The 16,771-nt window shown below is 34.7% G+C and overlaps 1 protein-coding gene across 6 annotated transcripts in view; it reads right to left on the bottom strand.

Annotated features, from left to right (window-relative positions):
- LOC106050208 (kinesin light chain-like) overlaps positions 1 to 8,111 on the bottom strand; it is a 52,722-nt gene extending 44,611 nt beyond the window's left edge. For 2 of the 6 annotated variants that reach the window (XM_056023091.1, XM_056023088.1), the window contains exons 1-2: positions 7,960 to 8,111; positions 6,127 to 6,206 (exon numbers count right to left, since the gene is read on the bottom strand). The gene's annotated coding sequence lies outside the window, so the exon portion shown is untranslated. Of the gene's footprint in view, positions 1 to 6,126; positions 6,207 to 7,799 lie in introns of all 6 variants that reach the window. The other 4 variants (XM_056023089.1, XM_056023087.1, XM_056023092.1 and 1 more) reach the window with 2 other exon arrangements.
- Between the last annotated feature and the right edge of the window lie 8,660 nt (positions 8,112 to 16,771).

Raw genomic sequence — 16,771 nt, 5'->3', positions numbered from 1 at the left:
AGTGGATCTCTAGGACTAGCTAGTCTAGGTCTAAGGCACTGCCACACTGGTTTTTTATAACATATATAATATATATATATTACTCACTATTAGATCTACGTGTAAAATCTATATTAAATTCAATTATCTACTAGTCTAGTCTAGGTGCTAATCCGTAAATTTTGTTTTGCTTCCAGGAAATTTGTGATCATTAAATGTTATCCAAATCATTTGTTGTCACTAAAATCTAGACCTAGATTCTAGATCTAATCTCTCTCTATCTAGTTTATCTACTCAAGATATCTTAGCAGATGATGAGCGTCTTGATCTACATAAATTTAGACTTTTAATCTTACTAATTGTTTTTCTAGATCTATATCAAATATATTCAAAAATATCTAGATCCAGAACTCTATCTAATCGATGTAGATTGTTATGGCACAATTAGGAATTAGTTATTTGTCTCGGAAATAGGGACAGTTTTGACTAAGAGGCAATGACGTGAGTAGTGAAAATAAGACTAGGGTCTAGACAGAGCGAAATATCAGCTGATCAAACAGACTACTTTTGGACACCTTAAAGATAGGAAGCCTGTTATTAAACTTCTTGTTCAGTATCAGTGTTGACTAACTAATATTGATTGTTCGGCCTTTCGCTGGTGTTATTGGATTTCATTGAGGGTTACCTCCATTTGGTTTATCTGCATTAGACACTGCAGAAGCGCCTACCAAGATATAGATCGAGACTTTTGGACCTAGATCTAGAGAAATCAAGATGGTTTTTATGCGCATCTACAAAACAAATTAAGTCTTAGTTTGCATTCTCCTGAAAATGAAAAATTAATAAAATCTTATGTTGTTGTTTTTTTTAAAAGAATTTTGGACATTTTTCTGTCAGAGAAATATCAAGGGAGTGGGGGGGAGGTTTCCAATATTTTGTATGAGAAAAGTGGATCAGACAAAATTATCAGAATTCCTAAATTTTTCTTAAAATTACCATCACTGTAAAGCAGGAAAAAAAGGAGATAAATCTGATTGAAGAAACTACAGTCCAGTATCCCTCACAAGCATCAAATATAACATACTTGAACACATAATATACATGTAGCAGTTAAAACAACTTAAACATAATGACCTTACTCCATACCTACAAGGCTTTAGTAAATTTAGGTTATGTGAACCTCTAACATTGGTTTTAATTGATAACTTTTCTAAGCGCTTAGATAATGAGCAAAGGATCTATGCCATTTTATTAGATTTCTAAGGGCTTAGATAATAATGAGCCAACAGATAAATGCCATTTGATTAGATTTGTTAAAAGCTTTTTATCTTATCTTATATAATACAGACGTTACTTCAAAAAAGATGATTACGTCCTACGCGTCATGCATTTAGTCATGCATATTAACCAATGACTTAAATTCTGCCAAGTCACTGGTTTTCCTGGCTAGCTCAGGCAACCCATTCCATGCTCTAATAGCACTAGGGAAGAAGGAGTATTTGTACAAATTTGTCCTAGCATATGGGACGAGGAATGTGCCTTTATCTTTGTGTCTTTCAGAGTATTTTATTAAATTTTGTTTTTGTATTTGAAGATTATGGTTCAGTGTTTTATGTATGATTGCTACTTTACTTTTGAGCCTTCTGTCCTGAAGGCTTTCTAAATTTAGTGATTTTACTAAAGGTGTTACTCTAGTCAAATGTGAATATTCGTTTGTTATGAATCTCACTGCTCTATTTTGTGTCTGTTCCAGTTTCTTAATGTTTTCTTGAGTTGAGGGGTCCCAAACGGAGGATGCATATTCTATTATTGGCCTAACCAAGGTTAAGTAACATTTTAGTTTTATGTTCTTATTTGATTTATAGAAATTTCTTTTAATAAATCCTAATGCTTTGTTTGATTTTTTTGTAGTTTCATCAATATGTGGATTCCATGATAGTTTTTCATTTATTATAACACCTAGGTATTTTGCGTTTTTAGTCTGTGATACTGGTTTGCCATGAATAAGATAAGTGGAATTAATTTGTTTTAGTTTTTTTGTTACTCTTAACAACTGACATTTTTCTGGGTGGAAAGACATGCTCCAATTTGATTCCCATTTCTGTAATTCATCTAATTCTCTTTGTAAAATATCTGTGTCTTGTGTTGTTTTTATTGTTCTATATATTATGCAATCGTCTGCAAATAATCTGACTTTTGTTCCTGAACTAATGCAATTTGGTAAATCATTTATGTAAATTAAAAATAGTAGTGGACCCAAGACTGTACCTTGAGGTACACCTGAGTTTACTGTTATCGGTGTTGATTTAGAGCCATTTATTATTACAGTTTGTTCTCTCCCTATCAGAAAGTCTTTGATCCACTGATGCAGTGGACCATTAATGCCGAAATATTTTAATTTTTTAAGCAAACTATGGTGGTGAACTTTGTCAAAAGCCTTAGAAAAATCTAGTAAGATAGCATCTATTTGTTCACTATTATCTAAACCTTTTGAAAAATCATCAATTAGTCCTATTAGTTGTGTTTCACATGATCTATATTTCCTAAAGCCATGTTGGTATGGTGTGAGGACATTATGTTTGTCTAAGTGGTTTATGATGTTGCTACATATTATGTGTTCTAGGATTTTACATGTGATGCTGGTAAGTGATACTGGTCTGTAGTTCCCTGGGTCAGATTTTTCTCCTTTTTTAAATAGGGGGGGTGACATTAGCTTCTTTCCAGTCCTTTGGTACTCTGCCCTGGTTAAGTGAAGCCTGAAAGAGTATTTTGAACACTGGGGCTAGCTCATTACTTAGTTCTTTGAGTAATCTAGCTGGAATACCATCAGGTCCAGAAGCTTTATTTGGTTTGGTGTTGGCTAATAGTTTTTGAATTCCATTTTCTTGTACTACTATATCTTCTATGTTGTCTACTTGGTTCAAATTCAGTAATATGTCTTTGTCTCCTGGGGCTGAGAATGCTGATGCAAAGTATTTGTTTAGAATGTTTGCTTTAGTTTCATTATCATTATGTATTATGTTATGTTCATCTTTTAATGGCGCTACGCCTGTTGTTTCCATTTTCTTAGACTTAATGTATGACCATAGGTTTTTGTTGTTATCTTTAGATATTACATTGTTTATGTATTCACTCTGCAGCTGTCTGCTTACTTTTTGGGTTAAGTGTTTAATTTTTATATACTTTTTGTAAACTCTTTCTGCATTAGTTTCTTTAAATTTTCTATAGAGGTTTTCCTTCTGTTTACAAAGCTTCTTTAGTCTATTATTAAACCAGCATTTATTTATTTTGTTTGATGTGTATTTAGTTGGTATATAATTTTCTATTATGCTTTTAAGATGGTTTTTAATGAAATTCCAGAGGTCATCGACTGGTTGGTTAATGTCTTTTTCTAATAAGAATGTTTGTTGAAAGTTTAGTGCAGCTTGGTGTAGTTGTGTTAGGTTACATTTATTCCAGAGTAAGATTTTTCTTTTGGGTTTTGTATTGGCTACTGCTTTTATCTGACTGTGTATTTTTATGATCTCATGGTCTGATAGACCAGGGATAATTTCATAATCAACTACTAATCCAGGTCTGTTGGTTAAGAAGAGATCTAATGTGTTGTTTAATCTAGTTGGCTTTTTAATGATTTGATCTAAACTTAGGTTGTGTAAAGTTTCTATGAAAAGCTCATTTATGTCCTTAAGGTTTTGGTGTTTATCTATGGTTAGTGTTTTCCAATTTATATCAGGTAGGTTGAAATCACCCATAATCCAAAAAACTGCATTTTTATTTGTCTCTTTAAGTGTAGTAATCTGATTACATAGTTCCTGCATGTATTCTAAACTAGAATTTGGTGGTCTGTAAATGCTGCCTATTATTAGGGATGTTGAGGTGGTATTAATTTTACAAAATGTTGATTCTACATTTTTTGAGTTAGGTAAGGTAATTTCTTCTGCTATAAGAGTGTTTTTTATTGCTAAAAGAACTCCTCCATGATTATCAGCCCTATCTTTTCTAAAAATTTCATAATTACTATTGAAAATTTCTGCATTATAAATTTCAGGATGCAGCCAAGTTTCTGTTCCTGCAATATATATAGAACACCACCATTATTTTCTATAAAAAATTAAAACATTTGTTGGCATTACTGGTCCATTATACCAAAGGATTCAAGAACAAACTAATAATAAATGGACTAATTCAACACCAATAACAGGTAAATTCAGGTATACCCAAAAGAACAATCTTAGTCCCACTACTGTTTCTATTTTAAATAAATGTCCTACCTAATAGCATAAGTTTATGTAAGTTAGACTATTTGCACATGATTGCATAATATATATAAAAAAAAAAACACACAAGAATTAACAAAGAGGATTAGATGAATTACAGGAATGGAAATCTAATTGGAGCACATCTTTCAACTCAGAAAAATGCAAATTATTATGAGTAACAAAAAACTAGAACAAATAACAAGAAAACATAAATACTTTTAAAAATTAAAAAAAAAAGCTTATGCAAAGTGTAATTGTATCAATTAGTTTAGATCAGTTGTATAATTAAATTTGTAATAGATCTAGACAAACAACAATAAATCTATGTGATTGGAAATATTTATACAAATTGTTTTTGTTAAAGCACTATTTAATGCTTTTAGCTTTCTAAATTCGCTATGATCCTATCACTTGTCTGAACCAGTTGGGAAAATGGGAGGAGGGGGAAGAAAAAAAGGGAGATCCAAGATTGGGTGTTGGAGAAATAATGTGTACAAACTTATACCAGACAGAGTGAGTTGATAGAAGCTTTGTAAAAACTACTAAAAATCTTATTCATGGTAAACCAGTTACCCACAGACTAAAATTTCAAAATACATAGTTTATTATAAATGAAAACCTATCATGGAACCCCAGATTGATTAAAGAATTAAGAATCAAACAAAGCATATTGGTTCATTATGAGAAATTGTACAAATCCAACTTTCTTCCTCTTCTTCATTCTCATTGTTATGTTGGAGCATTTAGATGACTAGACCAATACATGAAATGAACTGCGCAGTGTTTTCCAAATCAGGGAGCTCTCCATATAGTTTCCTTTCTATTGGGGTGTTTTGGGGCCAATGTCTTCTACTGGCCTCTTGGTAAAGAGAGCAGTTTTGGACGACATGGTTGGCATTCTCTGGTGACACACCACATGGGCAGATTTCACTGGTTCCAATTTTGAGCTTCCGGTACATATGTTATCACATTCTATTGTGTTCGGTCCTGAGTCAAAAGATTAGACGTTGATCTTGTCAGGATAGCTTGTAATTAGCATCATCTTTCTTGTGATTTGGATGAGGGCTTGTCCATTTCTCATTTTTTTTTATTTACTATTAGTACAAATCCAACAAGAACATTATAAAACTAAAACCTATTTAACCTTGATTAGACTGGTTAGGCCCATAGTTAGACCAATACTAGAATATGTCTCTAATAGTATTTGGGATCCCTCAATTCAAGAAAACATAAATTAACTAGAAAAAGATATATATATAATGTGCAAAATAGTGCCTTGAGATTTATAACATACTACTATTCACATTTGACTAGAGCAACACTATTAGTAAAATCACTAAACTTAGAAACACTAGGATACTCAACACAAGACTAAAAAGTTAATGTAGCAATAATACATAGATCTAAAAAAATAAATGAACCATAATTTACAATTATATCAAAATGCAACTAAATGAAATAATCAGAAAGCAATCTTATCCCATGTATATGCCATATATAAGAACACATTCTTATATAAATAAGAGATCTATCTTTCCTGTTGGTAGTGCCTTTAGAACAAGAAACTGGTTGCCTGAATCAGCTAGGAAAACTAATGATTTAGTAGAGTCTCTAATTAACAAGTGCAGAACAAGATTGACACATAGATATGTTAGACATCAAATTATCTTTTTCTTCGAAGGAATGTCTGTAATTTATAAGACAATATTTGCTTTTGGAAACATTTACACTTTAGACTACATAGAATCACTAGATGACTTATTAATATTAAATTTAAGACTAATATTATATTCTTTTGGAGACACTGAACTCTGAACTAGCTTTACAACTTAACTAAATCAAGGTTCTAAAGTATATATGTATATATATATTAAACTCTAGTACTCACTTTATAAACTGGAAAACCAACACGTTCTGAAGTAGTTTTAGACTCTATTGGGGGGTGCTCAATCTTTCTTGACTTGAGTACTGTAGACACAAGAGTAGATCTAGTCACATTTACTGACTCTGCACGGCGGTTCGTAATGATTTACAATTTTTAAAAATTCAAGTTCAAGACTGGCGAGAATAATTCAAAGTAACTTCACATAGAATTAGTTATCTCTCAGTTTGACTTAGACATAGAATCGAGATAAGTCTAGATCTATGTTCTAATCATAAATACTATTTAGACAATAAGTAGATCTAGATTGTAACAGTAAGTTATAAGTATTATAGGTGTAGATCTAGTATAGATCTAGAGTCTAGAGTATTCTAGAGCTAATCTAGGTCTAGATCTAGTCTAGTCATTGTCACATTCAGTGAGTAAGTGTCAAGTCTAGTAGTGTAGAGTCCAGACACTTAAGAGTAGGTTTGACTAGATCTATTTATTTTATATATAGAGGCTAGAATAGTTATAGATGATCTAATTGAATGTAATCTAGTAATTAATGAGTCTCAGACTCAGACTCTAGATCTAGATCTAAGTAACTATAAGTACTCATATAATCTAAGACAAAATGATTAAATTCTAGCAACTTAGCAGAAGAAAGACTAATAATAATATACTGCCAGTAGCAACACGTCATGTTTACTGTAAATGTTACTTGTCACTTTTTGTTGACTTGTGACTGACTAGAGATATTACATATTATTTTTAAAATATTATATTGTCTGAATGTTTCGGATTAGGATAGACTGAACGACTAGACTGACTAGAGACTAGTAGAGTTTAAGTCTAGATTCAAGATTAATTAGTAAGGCTTATAGATCTAGATTATGTGTTACTCACACTACTCAGTATAACTTACAGTAACTTACTTAGTTACTACACTACTATACTGTCTATACTACTAGATCCTAGAACTAGGTTTCTATAATTCTATATAGAGTATATCTATCTATACTAGACTGTACTAGACTCAATTATTTTGAATTATTATACATCTAAATATTATTATTATTAATTGATGTGATAGAATAGATCAGACTGTATGATGTATCAGTATCAAATCAGTGTTACGTATTACTAGATTAACTGCATAGTGTAGATCTAGATCTAGTAGATAATCATTATAATTATCATTATGATTATTATCATTATGATTATCATTATCATAGTGAATCATAGTCATAGACTGAGAGATTCATAGATTTGATAGATTATAATAAAAAATATAATAGTATTAATAGATATACTCATATACTAAGATAGTTTAGATAGCATCATCCTAGCCAGGGATATCTCATTTGATATCATTTATAATCATATTCATAATATAATGATCAGATAATGATACTAGATTTACTAAATCTAACTAACTAATGACATTATTTATTATTAGATAATTAGTAGATCTAGAATAATCTAGATCTAGATCTAGCTAGTATAGAATAATAGATTCAGATTGACTGACATTATTATCATTTTTAATTATAAATTATATTATAATTAATGAATATCTTATATTTTGCTAGCTGCTAGAGTTAACAGATCTACTGTGACACTAATTCAGTAATTGTCTCATAACTGTCCACTACTTGAGTACTTTTACTCACTACTCAGTAAACTCAGTTACTCACTCGAGTCACTCATTGACTCAACTCTCATCAACACTGGATTGAGCTAGCACAGCAACGACAATCTACGTTTAGTAGGTACTCTATAAGATTTTATTGAAGCTGTTGTTTTTATATGTGAGCAGGCGTATGCGTATTCGGGATTCGAAAAAAAAGATCTAACCAGTTTGGAATTCTATCTTGGGTTAGATCATATAGATCTAGAATCTATAGTCATAATAGTCAGATTATTATTACACCCATTGAGTTGTCAGCATAATCATGGCGGATGTTCTCACATAATCGCGCACAAGAGACGAGAAATTATGTAAAGTTTCGGATTTTTTTCTCTTGTATAGCTTTTTCTGAAAATTATAAAATAATAGTAGCCGCTCAGTGGGAAAAGCTAGATATCTTCTTCGTGCTAGTCCTAAGAGTTGAGTCTTGGAACTCTAGGTCCACGGAAGCTTGCTTCCATCTGCCTATCAGAACAAACTTACAAACTTGTGTCTGGAAAAGATGCAAACAGATGTTAATTATTACATCCCTGTTGCCGATGGCTCGTTAGAAGCAAGGCCGAAGGCGGCGAGCACATCGGGTAAACTCTCCCCCCCCCCCCCCGCATATTCATTCTCTGTACCTCAAAAGCCGTGCAGATGTCGGCCATAAATATCTAGAGAACGGTGTGTGGATAACGGCATGTTGGGGCTTTCTTCCATCCCCGACAGTGCAGTGGACTCATGCTTATCATTTCTTATAGATTACAGACGTTACTTAAAAAAAAAAAGATAAAAAGTAGGCCTACGTAGGCTATAGGCTACACATTTCATGTGTCAGTATAGCCATGATTGTTAATCAGTGACTAAAGCCCTGTTAAGTCATTGATTTTCTTGGCTGATTCAGGCAATTTTAACCTATTCCATTCTCTAATGGCACTCGGTCCTTATATGAGGCACTCCAACGGAGTTCTTTTTGGCTTTCCTACTTGCCAAATCGTCTTCTCTAACGACCGTTTCCATCCGACAGCCACTTTGAAACCGAGAAGCACTGTCCAGGAAAAAGCTAGTTATAAAAGATACTAACATCATTAACATAAATTCAAAATGTGATTAGAAACATAATTCTATATTAATTTTTAATTTATAATGAAGATTAACAAGGAATGCAATATTTGCCGTGGTTACGCAGCCCCAGCTATGACCTACATATTTTGCCACACCCAGGGCAAGCGTAATTGTCCACCGGTGTTCGATTAAGATTTTCTTTTCGCCGTCTGCGGCTGTCCTCAGCAGTGGATTTTTTTTTTTTTGGGGGGGGGGGGGTCTCAAATGTGTATCCCGCAGCCTTTGTGACTATGTGAGTGACCATCAAATGTCTCGTTCTGAAGCCGCATGCAACAAGGTGCTCTCTTCTATGTTGGCACCTAAGCTGGTCTTTAAAGCGTTTCCGTGGGGCACATCTGTTACGTCGCTCACCTTTTAGCTCACAAAAAAAAAAACAAAAAAAAAACGTTCGTCCCCCATACGGGATACATGCCCTGCCCAGCGTAACTGTCGGACCATAAGAAGTCCCTTTATATAGGCCTAATGTATAAAATGTATTTTATTATAGACATTTTTTATCTTTGTATAATTTATCTTTAATTTCAATGTTAAGATATTTCTTCAAAAGAGAAAATAAAGCTCTGCATCTATAGTATCTATACAATCAGGAGATAACATATAAGCCAAGACTTGATCTTGACTAGTAAATGCATTCTTACACTTTAAAAAGTTAAATGTTTGAGGCGAGACAATTAAGTTGATGCGTTAAAAAATGTAAAGATTTTCAGGTTAATACATAGAACTAGATAGATCTAGTTAATTTAAATAAGAAATATAAAACTAAAATGTTATTTAACCTTGGTTAGGCCAATAATAGAATATGCATCATTCGTTTGGGACCCCTCAACTCAAGATAACATTAAGAAACTGGAACAGACACAAAATAGAGCAGTGAGATTCATAACAAACGAATATTCACACTTAACCAGAGTAACACCTTTAGTAAAATCACTAAATTTAGAAAGCCTTCAGGACAGAAGACTCAAAAGTAAAGTAACAACTATACATAAAACACTGAACCATAATCTTCAAATACAAAAACAAAAAATTTAATAAAATACTCTGAAAGACACAAAGATAAAGGCATATTCCTCGTCCCATATGCTAGGACAAATGTGTACAAATACTCCTTCTTCCCTTGTGCTATTAGAGCATGGAATGGGTTGCCTGAGCTAGTCAGGAAAACCAGTGTCTTGGCAGAATTTAAGTCATTGGTTAATATGCATGACTAAATGCATGACGCGTAGGACGTAATCATCTTCTTATTTGAAGTAACGTCTGTATTATATAAGAAGAAGATAAGATCTATTGGCTAAATCTCTTCATTATAAGCCTATCAATGCCTTGACCAGGGCCGTATTTGAGTAATCTTATCTTATCTTATATAATACAGACGTTACTTTCGGTAGACCCCCTGCCAATGGCGTAGCAACGTACCCATGGGCCCGGGTTCAAGAACATCTTGGTGGGCCCCCCTCCAGCCAATAAGACAAAAATGAGTAATCTAAATGCAAAGACATTCCAATGTAAAGATCATACCTTTTTTAAAAAAACTAAGTTATTCGAATGGATGGTTTTAAGGTCATACGATGTGAATGAGTGGGCATTGCACCGTATTGGTTTCAAAATCAACCACCGCTAGAAAAGAAAAAACAAAGAAAACAAACAAACAAACAAACTTCAAATGGTGGTTTTGAGGTCATACGATGTGAATGTATGAGCATTGGCATCGTATTGGTTTCAAAATCAACCACCGCAAGAAAACGAAGAAACAAACAAACTTCGAATGGATGGTTTTGAGGTCATACGATGAGAATGTATGGGCATTCGCATCGTATTGGTTTCAAAATCAACCACCGCTGGAATCCGCTATCAGAATAATTTAAATAGGCACTCGCTGAACCTCCAAGAAAACATTTAACATCTGTATTTCATTTAGTATGGAGATCCAACCCAGGACTTGTGTGACAGGCTCGAGCTAAATGGGAGATGGCATAAACACGGCTTGGTATTGGACCAAATTGATGTTGGAAATCAAGTGCCAGTGCTTCTTGTGAATGAATTAGAGACAGTATTATAAGCGCACATTCTTAAAAGCACGAGATAAAATGATATTATTAATTAATATCTATTCGTTTTAAGACACAATATCAGGTGACCGAGCCTCGCTCGGATGAATAATTTGTTAAGGAAGGATATATACCCGAAGTCATTTTGAGAATATTTTTGTACCAGGTGGCCGAACCTCGCTCTGTTAAATAATTTCGGAAGGTTATATACCCGAAGTCATTTTGGGAATATTCTTGTAATTACGAAAATGAACGATCGGATAAAGACTACTAATCTGAAGAGTTGTTTTAGTGTTCTGTTAGTTCTAATTGTAGGCCTAATTGTACATGTCGATTAAATTTAAAGTCTTTTAAGTCCTCCTACAGTCTAGACAAACTACAGCTCACGTCCGTCTTATAGTTTTACAATCTATCTTTTGCGTAAAACTATTGTAGGCTTACTATTATTGGCTTGGAAGAAAGTCTTTGCAATGTAACTTCTCTACGTTATAGGGTAAAACATGCACTTAGTGACAAAGTAAAATGGCGCATTTTTTCTTATTAGACTTAAATCATGGCATTAGTTTTCTAAAGAAACGTTTCCGTGGGGCACCTCTGTTACGCCAAACAATATGCTCGTTACCCATACGGGATACGTGCCCTGCCCAGCCTGACAGTCGGACTATAGGAAGTTCATACCGGCTTTTGCCATCCATCCATTCAGATCTCTCCTGGCCCTAACTCCAAGCTTTTTACCGAGGTTTATAGTTAAATCAAAAGAGGCTGCAGTGTACTCAAACTCGTTGACCGCTAGATGGATATCATGTTTAGTGTGAGCAAGTAAGGCGTAGAGAAGCTGTGTTATGACCAGTTCCTTTGTTTTGGTACAGGAGAGGTAGACACTGAAGCATGAACACATGGTAATAATTCACCAGCAAAATAATAATAATAATAAGGCTTGTCTTAGAGTCCGAAAATTAATGAGGATTGCAGCTGTGACCTACATATCTTGCCACATCCAGGGCAAGCATAACCATTGTCCGCGATGCTCGATTAAGATTTTCTTTTAGCGTCTGCGTCTGTCCTCGGCAGCAAATTTTCTTTTGGTCTCAAATGTGTATCCGCGGCCTTTGTATAGAGGGAATTCTTTAAGTCCGACAGTTACGCTGGACAGAGCAGTATCCTATATGGGAGACGAATCTTTCTTTCATAGTTCTATAATAAATCAATCTACATTAAGATGGTGCGCAAATGTTTCATTAGGTCTATTGATTCTTTAGAACTCGTTATTGTTTGCAAAGAAATATTTTAGTGTACTGCCGTAAGCCTATTGACGTAAGCAGCGTTTTTCCCGTTTACGTCATGGAAAATTTTCATTCATAAAACATTCTAGCCAAAACTAATTTTTCGATAATGAGGCATTTTCAAACCGATATAACGGTCGACCTCGAGTTTTCCCGATGTGGCCAATGAGTTGAGAATTTTTTTCTCACTATTATGCACATACCGTGAACTTTTAAAGAAAATCGTTAGAGCCGTTTTCGAAATAAAATTTATATATATATATAAATATAAATATATATACATACATACATACATACATACAAGAATTGCTCGCTTAAGAGTATAGGATAGCCAAAACTAATTTTTCGATAATGAGGCATTTTCAAACCGATATAACGGTCGACCTCGAGTTTTCCCGATGTGGCCAATGAGTTGAGAATTTTTTTCTCACTATTATGCACATACCGTGAACTTTTAAAGAAAATCGTTAGAGCCGTTTTCGAAATAAAATTTATATATATATATAAATATAAATATATATACATACATACATACATACATACATACAAGAATTGCTCGCTTAAGAGTATAGGATTAGGAATTTTAATTTAGGTGATGGCCAGATGTTAGTAACCACTGCCTGCTACATAAGTAAATATCACACCATTACTGCGAGGACTATAGGACGTAACCACTGCCTGCTACACAAGTAAATATCACACCAGTACTGCGAGGACTATAGGACGTAACCACTACCTGCTACACAAGTAAATATCACTCCAGTACTGCGAGGACTATAGGACGTAACCACTGCCTGCTACACAAGTAAATATCACACTAGTACTCCGGCTTCAAGAACATCTTGATGGGCTCCTCTCCAGCAAATAATACAAATTTAGTGTGTGACAAAAAATGAATAAACTAAATGTAAAGACATTCCAATGTAAAGATCGTACCTTTTTCTTAAAAAAAGTAATTATGTCATAACGTTTGATTCAGTTAGGACTGCATATAAGTAATAGTGTCTTAAAAGTCAATGTTTTTTACAACTTCTTAACAGAGTTAAACTACTTAAAAGTGTTTCAAATGAACAAACAAATGTTCTTCCTAAGTTCTCAAGTGGGCTCCAAGTGGCCTTGAGGCATGGGTCCAAGCGTAATGAGCTCCTTCGCGCCATGGTTGCTACGCCACAGCTGTGGGCTCCTATTGCTTGTGGGCCCGGGTTCATTGAACCCCTTCGCGCCATGGATGCTACGCCACTGTCCCCTGCTTAACTTATATTGCATTTTTGCAAATTCATTAACTCCATTTTTTAAAACTAATTTCTACCTGTAGTGAGTGTAAGAATGAAAAAGAGAGATTTATCTTTTTTTATTCATAAAATTCAAATTTAAACCAATTAAAATAACAATTAATATTTTTTACTGGAATCACCAAAAACACACTGGAAATGTCTTTTTTGCATGTCTATTATCCGTTGCTATGGATATTATGTTTCATATAGGAATTTGTTGTTCTATGATGTAATCATCAAACATCAATTAATTAATTTGCCTTAAGTATCATTGTAAAAGTTTTCGCAGTTTCTCGTGTATTTCTAGATCTTTCACGTGTGGCTCAAATATTGGATATACAGAACTGTTTTCACTAACAGGAGAAGGGGCGAAGGTGAGTTACTGGCAACTAAGCCAGTAACTTTGAGCAGGAAGGGCTCATTAGCCTTGAATTGCTGCCCACCTAGCAGAAGGAAAACTGAATTCAAATCTCTGCTGCGTGCAGCTTTACCCAAACACTGGAAACGTTTCGTTGGTCAACCCTGTTAAAACTAAGGAGCCGGTGACCCTTAACCAGTTTGAAGCACACAGCATTACATTCTGTCAGAGTCTGTGATACCGCTGATCCAAAACACTGTATGTATGTCGTTTACAAAGAATTACATAAGAAGCCTCCAATTTTATAATTCATGCCACTAATATGCCATTGAACTGTATTATTGCTTAAAGAAATTGTTTTAATAATATCAGATGTAGGTTTGTGTAAAACAGTTTTTACAACTACAACGGCTGATAAAATCAATGTTTTACCTATAATGTTTTCCGGTTTTGCTATAAGTAAAGAGATATTATAAGTCGCCTCTAAACCATCATCTTCTCTATATGATGTCGAAGAGGGATTTTGTGGGTCTATTCTGAACTTTATCTTTGAGTGTACGAAAGTTTTTCAAACCTTTATCTATTTTGTCAGGATGGCATCGTCTCAAACGATCCTCCAGCGTAATTGGTTTCATATGGTCATAAAACCGCTTATTTGACAAGGAAAGAATGAATCCCAATTTTAAACAATCAACGCTGTACAGTCTTTCTTTTTGTTAAACATTAGTTAAACATTAGTTACATGTACACAAAATTAAGCTAGTGAAATAAGTATTGAAATTAAATGCTACAATTTTTCGTTTGAATAGCATGATACATATTTAAAGGATTAACTAAGGTACAAATCATAGATTAGTTTAGTAAATAATTACATAAGTGGGATGTGAAAATTAAAGTCGTAACATGATTAAATGAAATTTATTATCGTATTAGTTTATTTATTGAGGCTTTGAATGAGAGCTTGGCCTTTACAAAACAACAAGATCAATTAGATAGTCATTCATAGTCATCAGTTAGGTCAGATTCACATTTAACTTCACCTTCACCTATCCCTTAGTCTGTTGGACCACACAAGATCTGTCAGCCGTCTTTCTCCATTGCTTTCTGTCCTTTGCCTTGATAGAATTTTATTCACTGACAGACCTGACCATTTTTTGATGTTGTCTTCCAATCGTTTTCTCTGTATTCCTTTTCATATTCTTCCTGGTACTGTTCACTGAAGGAATGTCTTTGCTAGCCCTGAGGACCTTGTAATGTGGCCATAGAGTTTGAATTTACGTTTTTTGACAGTGGCTGCTGGTCATCGTGGAGTCCTATTGCTGTGGGATGCATAGTGGAGAGGCTATAAGTACGCTTGATCTTGGCTTGGCTACCTATGAAGCGGGCTCAAGGTTTGACACCCGACTCGAGCAGAGATGTGTTTACTGAGCGCCCAAAGGCAGCACGGAAAAAAAAAACCTTCTCCCAGATACCCCCTTCCCCACCGGACAACAAATGAGATTGGACCATAGCGCTCTGAGCATGCTATAAGCATGAAAGCTTTATTGCTGCTGAGCTGAGAGCTCTTTTGCAGACTGTGCCAAGGAAAAAAAAAGTGTGCTGTTTTCTTCAGTTGTTCAGCACTGCCGTACAGGGTGTTGGTTATGTTGGACTGTAGTGGAAGTAGGGTCTGCCTAAGGTGGATTAGGGAGGGGCATTCAAAGAGGATATGGTTTACGGTTTCAAAGGAGTGGGCGCAGTGTCTGCAAAGGGGGAGTTGTGTGGAGTTTATTTTGTTCAGGTGGTAATTTAATAGTGGTGTGTGTCCTGTTCTTAGTTGGAAAATTGTAGATTGTTCTTTGCGGGGGAGGAAGTTAATACTGTCCAGTTTGTTAGGCGTAGTCATTTCTTTGTGTTTCATGATGCCCATTGGTTGAGCCACTCCTCTTTGTGATTGTTGACTAACATTGACCTTAGGATGAGATAGTTTACAGGTCTATCTGGTTGTTCCATAGATGAACCTGCCTTTAATAGTTTATCTGCCTTTTCATTACCCATGATGCCAATGTGTCCAGGGATCCACTGTAGTGTGATATTGATATTTAATTTTGATATCATCTGATGGATATTGCACATGTAAATTATATTAGTGGCAATTTTTCTTTTAATTTTGTAATTTCTTAACTAAAATACAAAAATAAAAAAAAGTATTGGTTTGTCTGTTGGGCGGAATGGGATTGCATGTATCACGCTTCCCACCTGGTATAACCCTTTTTCATTTTATATTTACTAATGATAAAATTTGAGATCATAGTGTGTGTGTGACATAATATAGGGCCTACAAATGGGTTAACATCAATATATTATATAGATATTCAACTAATTTTGTTCAAAAACTATGATTTCTTCATAAAAATAGGACCGCCCCCATCCAAAGGGAGCGGGGAGGGCAGCAGAAGCAATCCCTCCCCTATCTCACCGAATCGGCTAAGATGATACCTGAGATGAACTCCGGTGGCAAGGCTGGAAGGACCAGTCCTCCCGCAGAGCCTTGCCAAGATACCAGAAGTGTAGCGACATAATATAAAAAATATATTGTAATACAACTAATTTTGTTCACAATTTTTGATTTCTAATTAAAAGTAGGACCGCCCCCCCCCCACTCAATGGGATTAGGTTGGAAGGGCAGTAGATGTATTCGCCCCCCCCCCCCACCCACCCAATCAGCTAACAGGGGAAAGACATAATATAAAGATCGGTTAAAATATCAATAACAAGTTTTAATTACATTGAAATTTAATTGATTACGTTAACAAGCTGTGATTTCTACAAAGAAATTGGACTCGAATTTCAATGCACTCTTGTCAAACATGGGGGGGGGGGGGGGGATTGATGCCATCGCCACGGTGCCACCTCCCCACCCCACCAAA

This window comes from Biomphalaria glabrata, chromosome 3 (assembly GCF_947242115.1).
Source record: "Biomphalaria glabrata chromosome 3, xgBioGlab47.1, whole genome shotgun sequence".
NCBI classification, from domain to species: Eukaryota; Metazoa; Mollusca; class Gastropoda; family Planorbidae; genus Biomphalaria; species Biomphalaria glabrata.
This window is presented reverse-complemented; position numbering and strand designations above follow the sequence as displayed.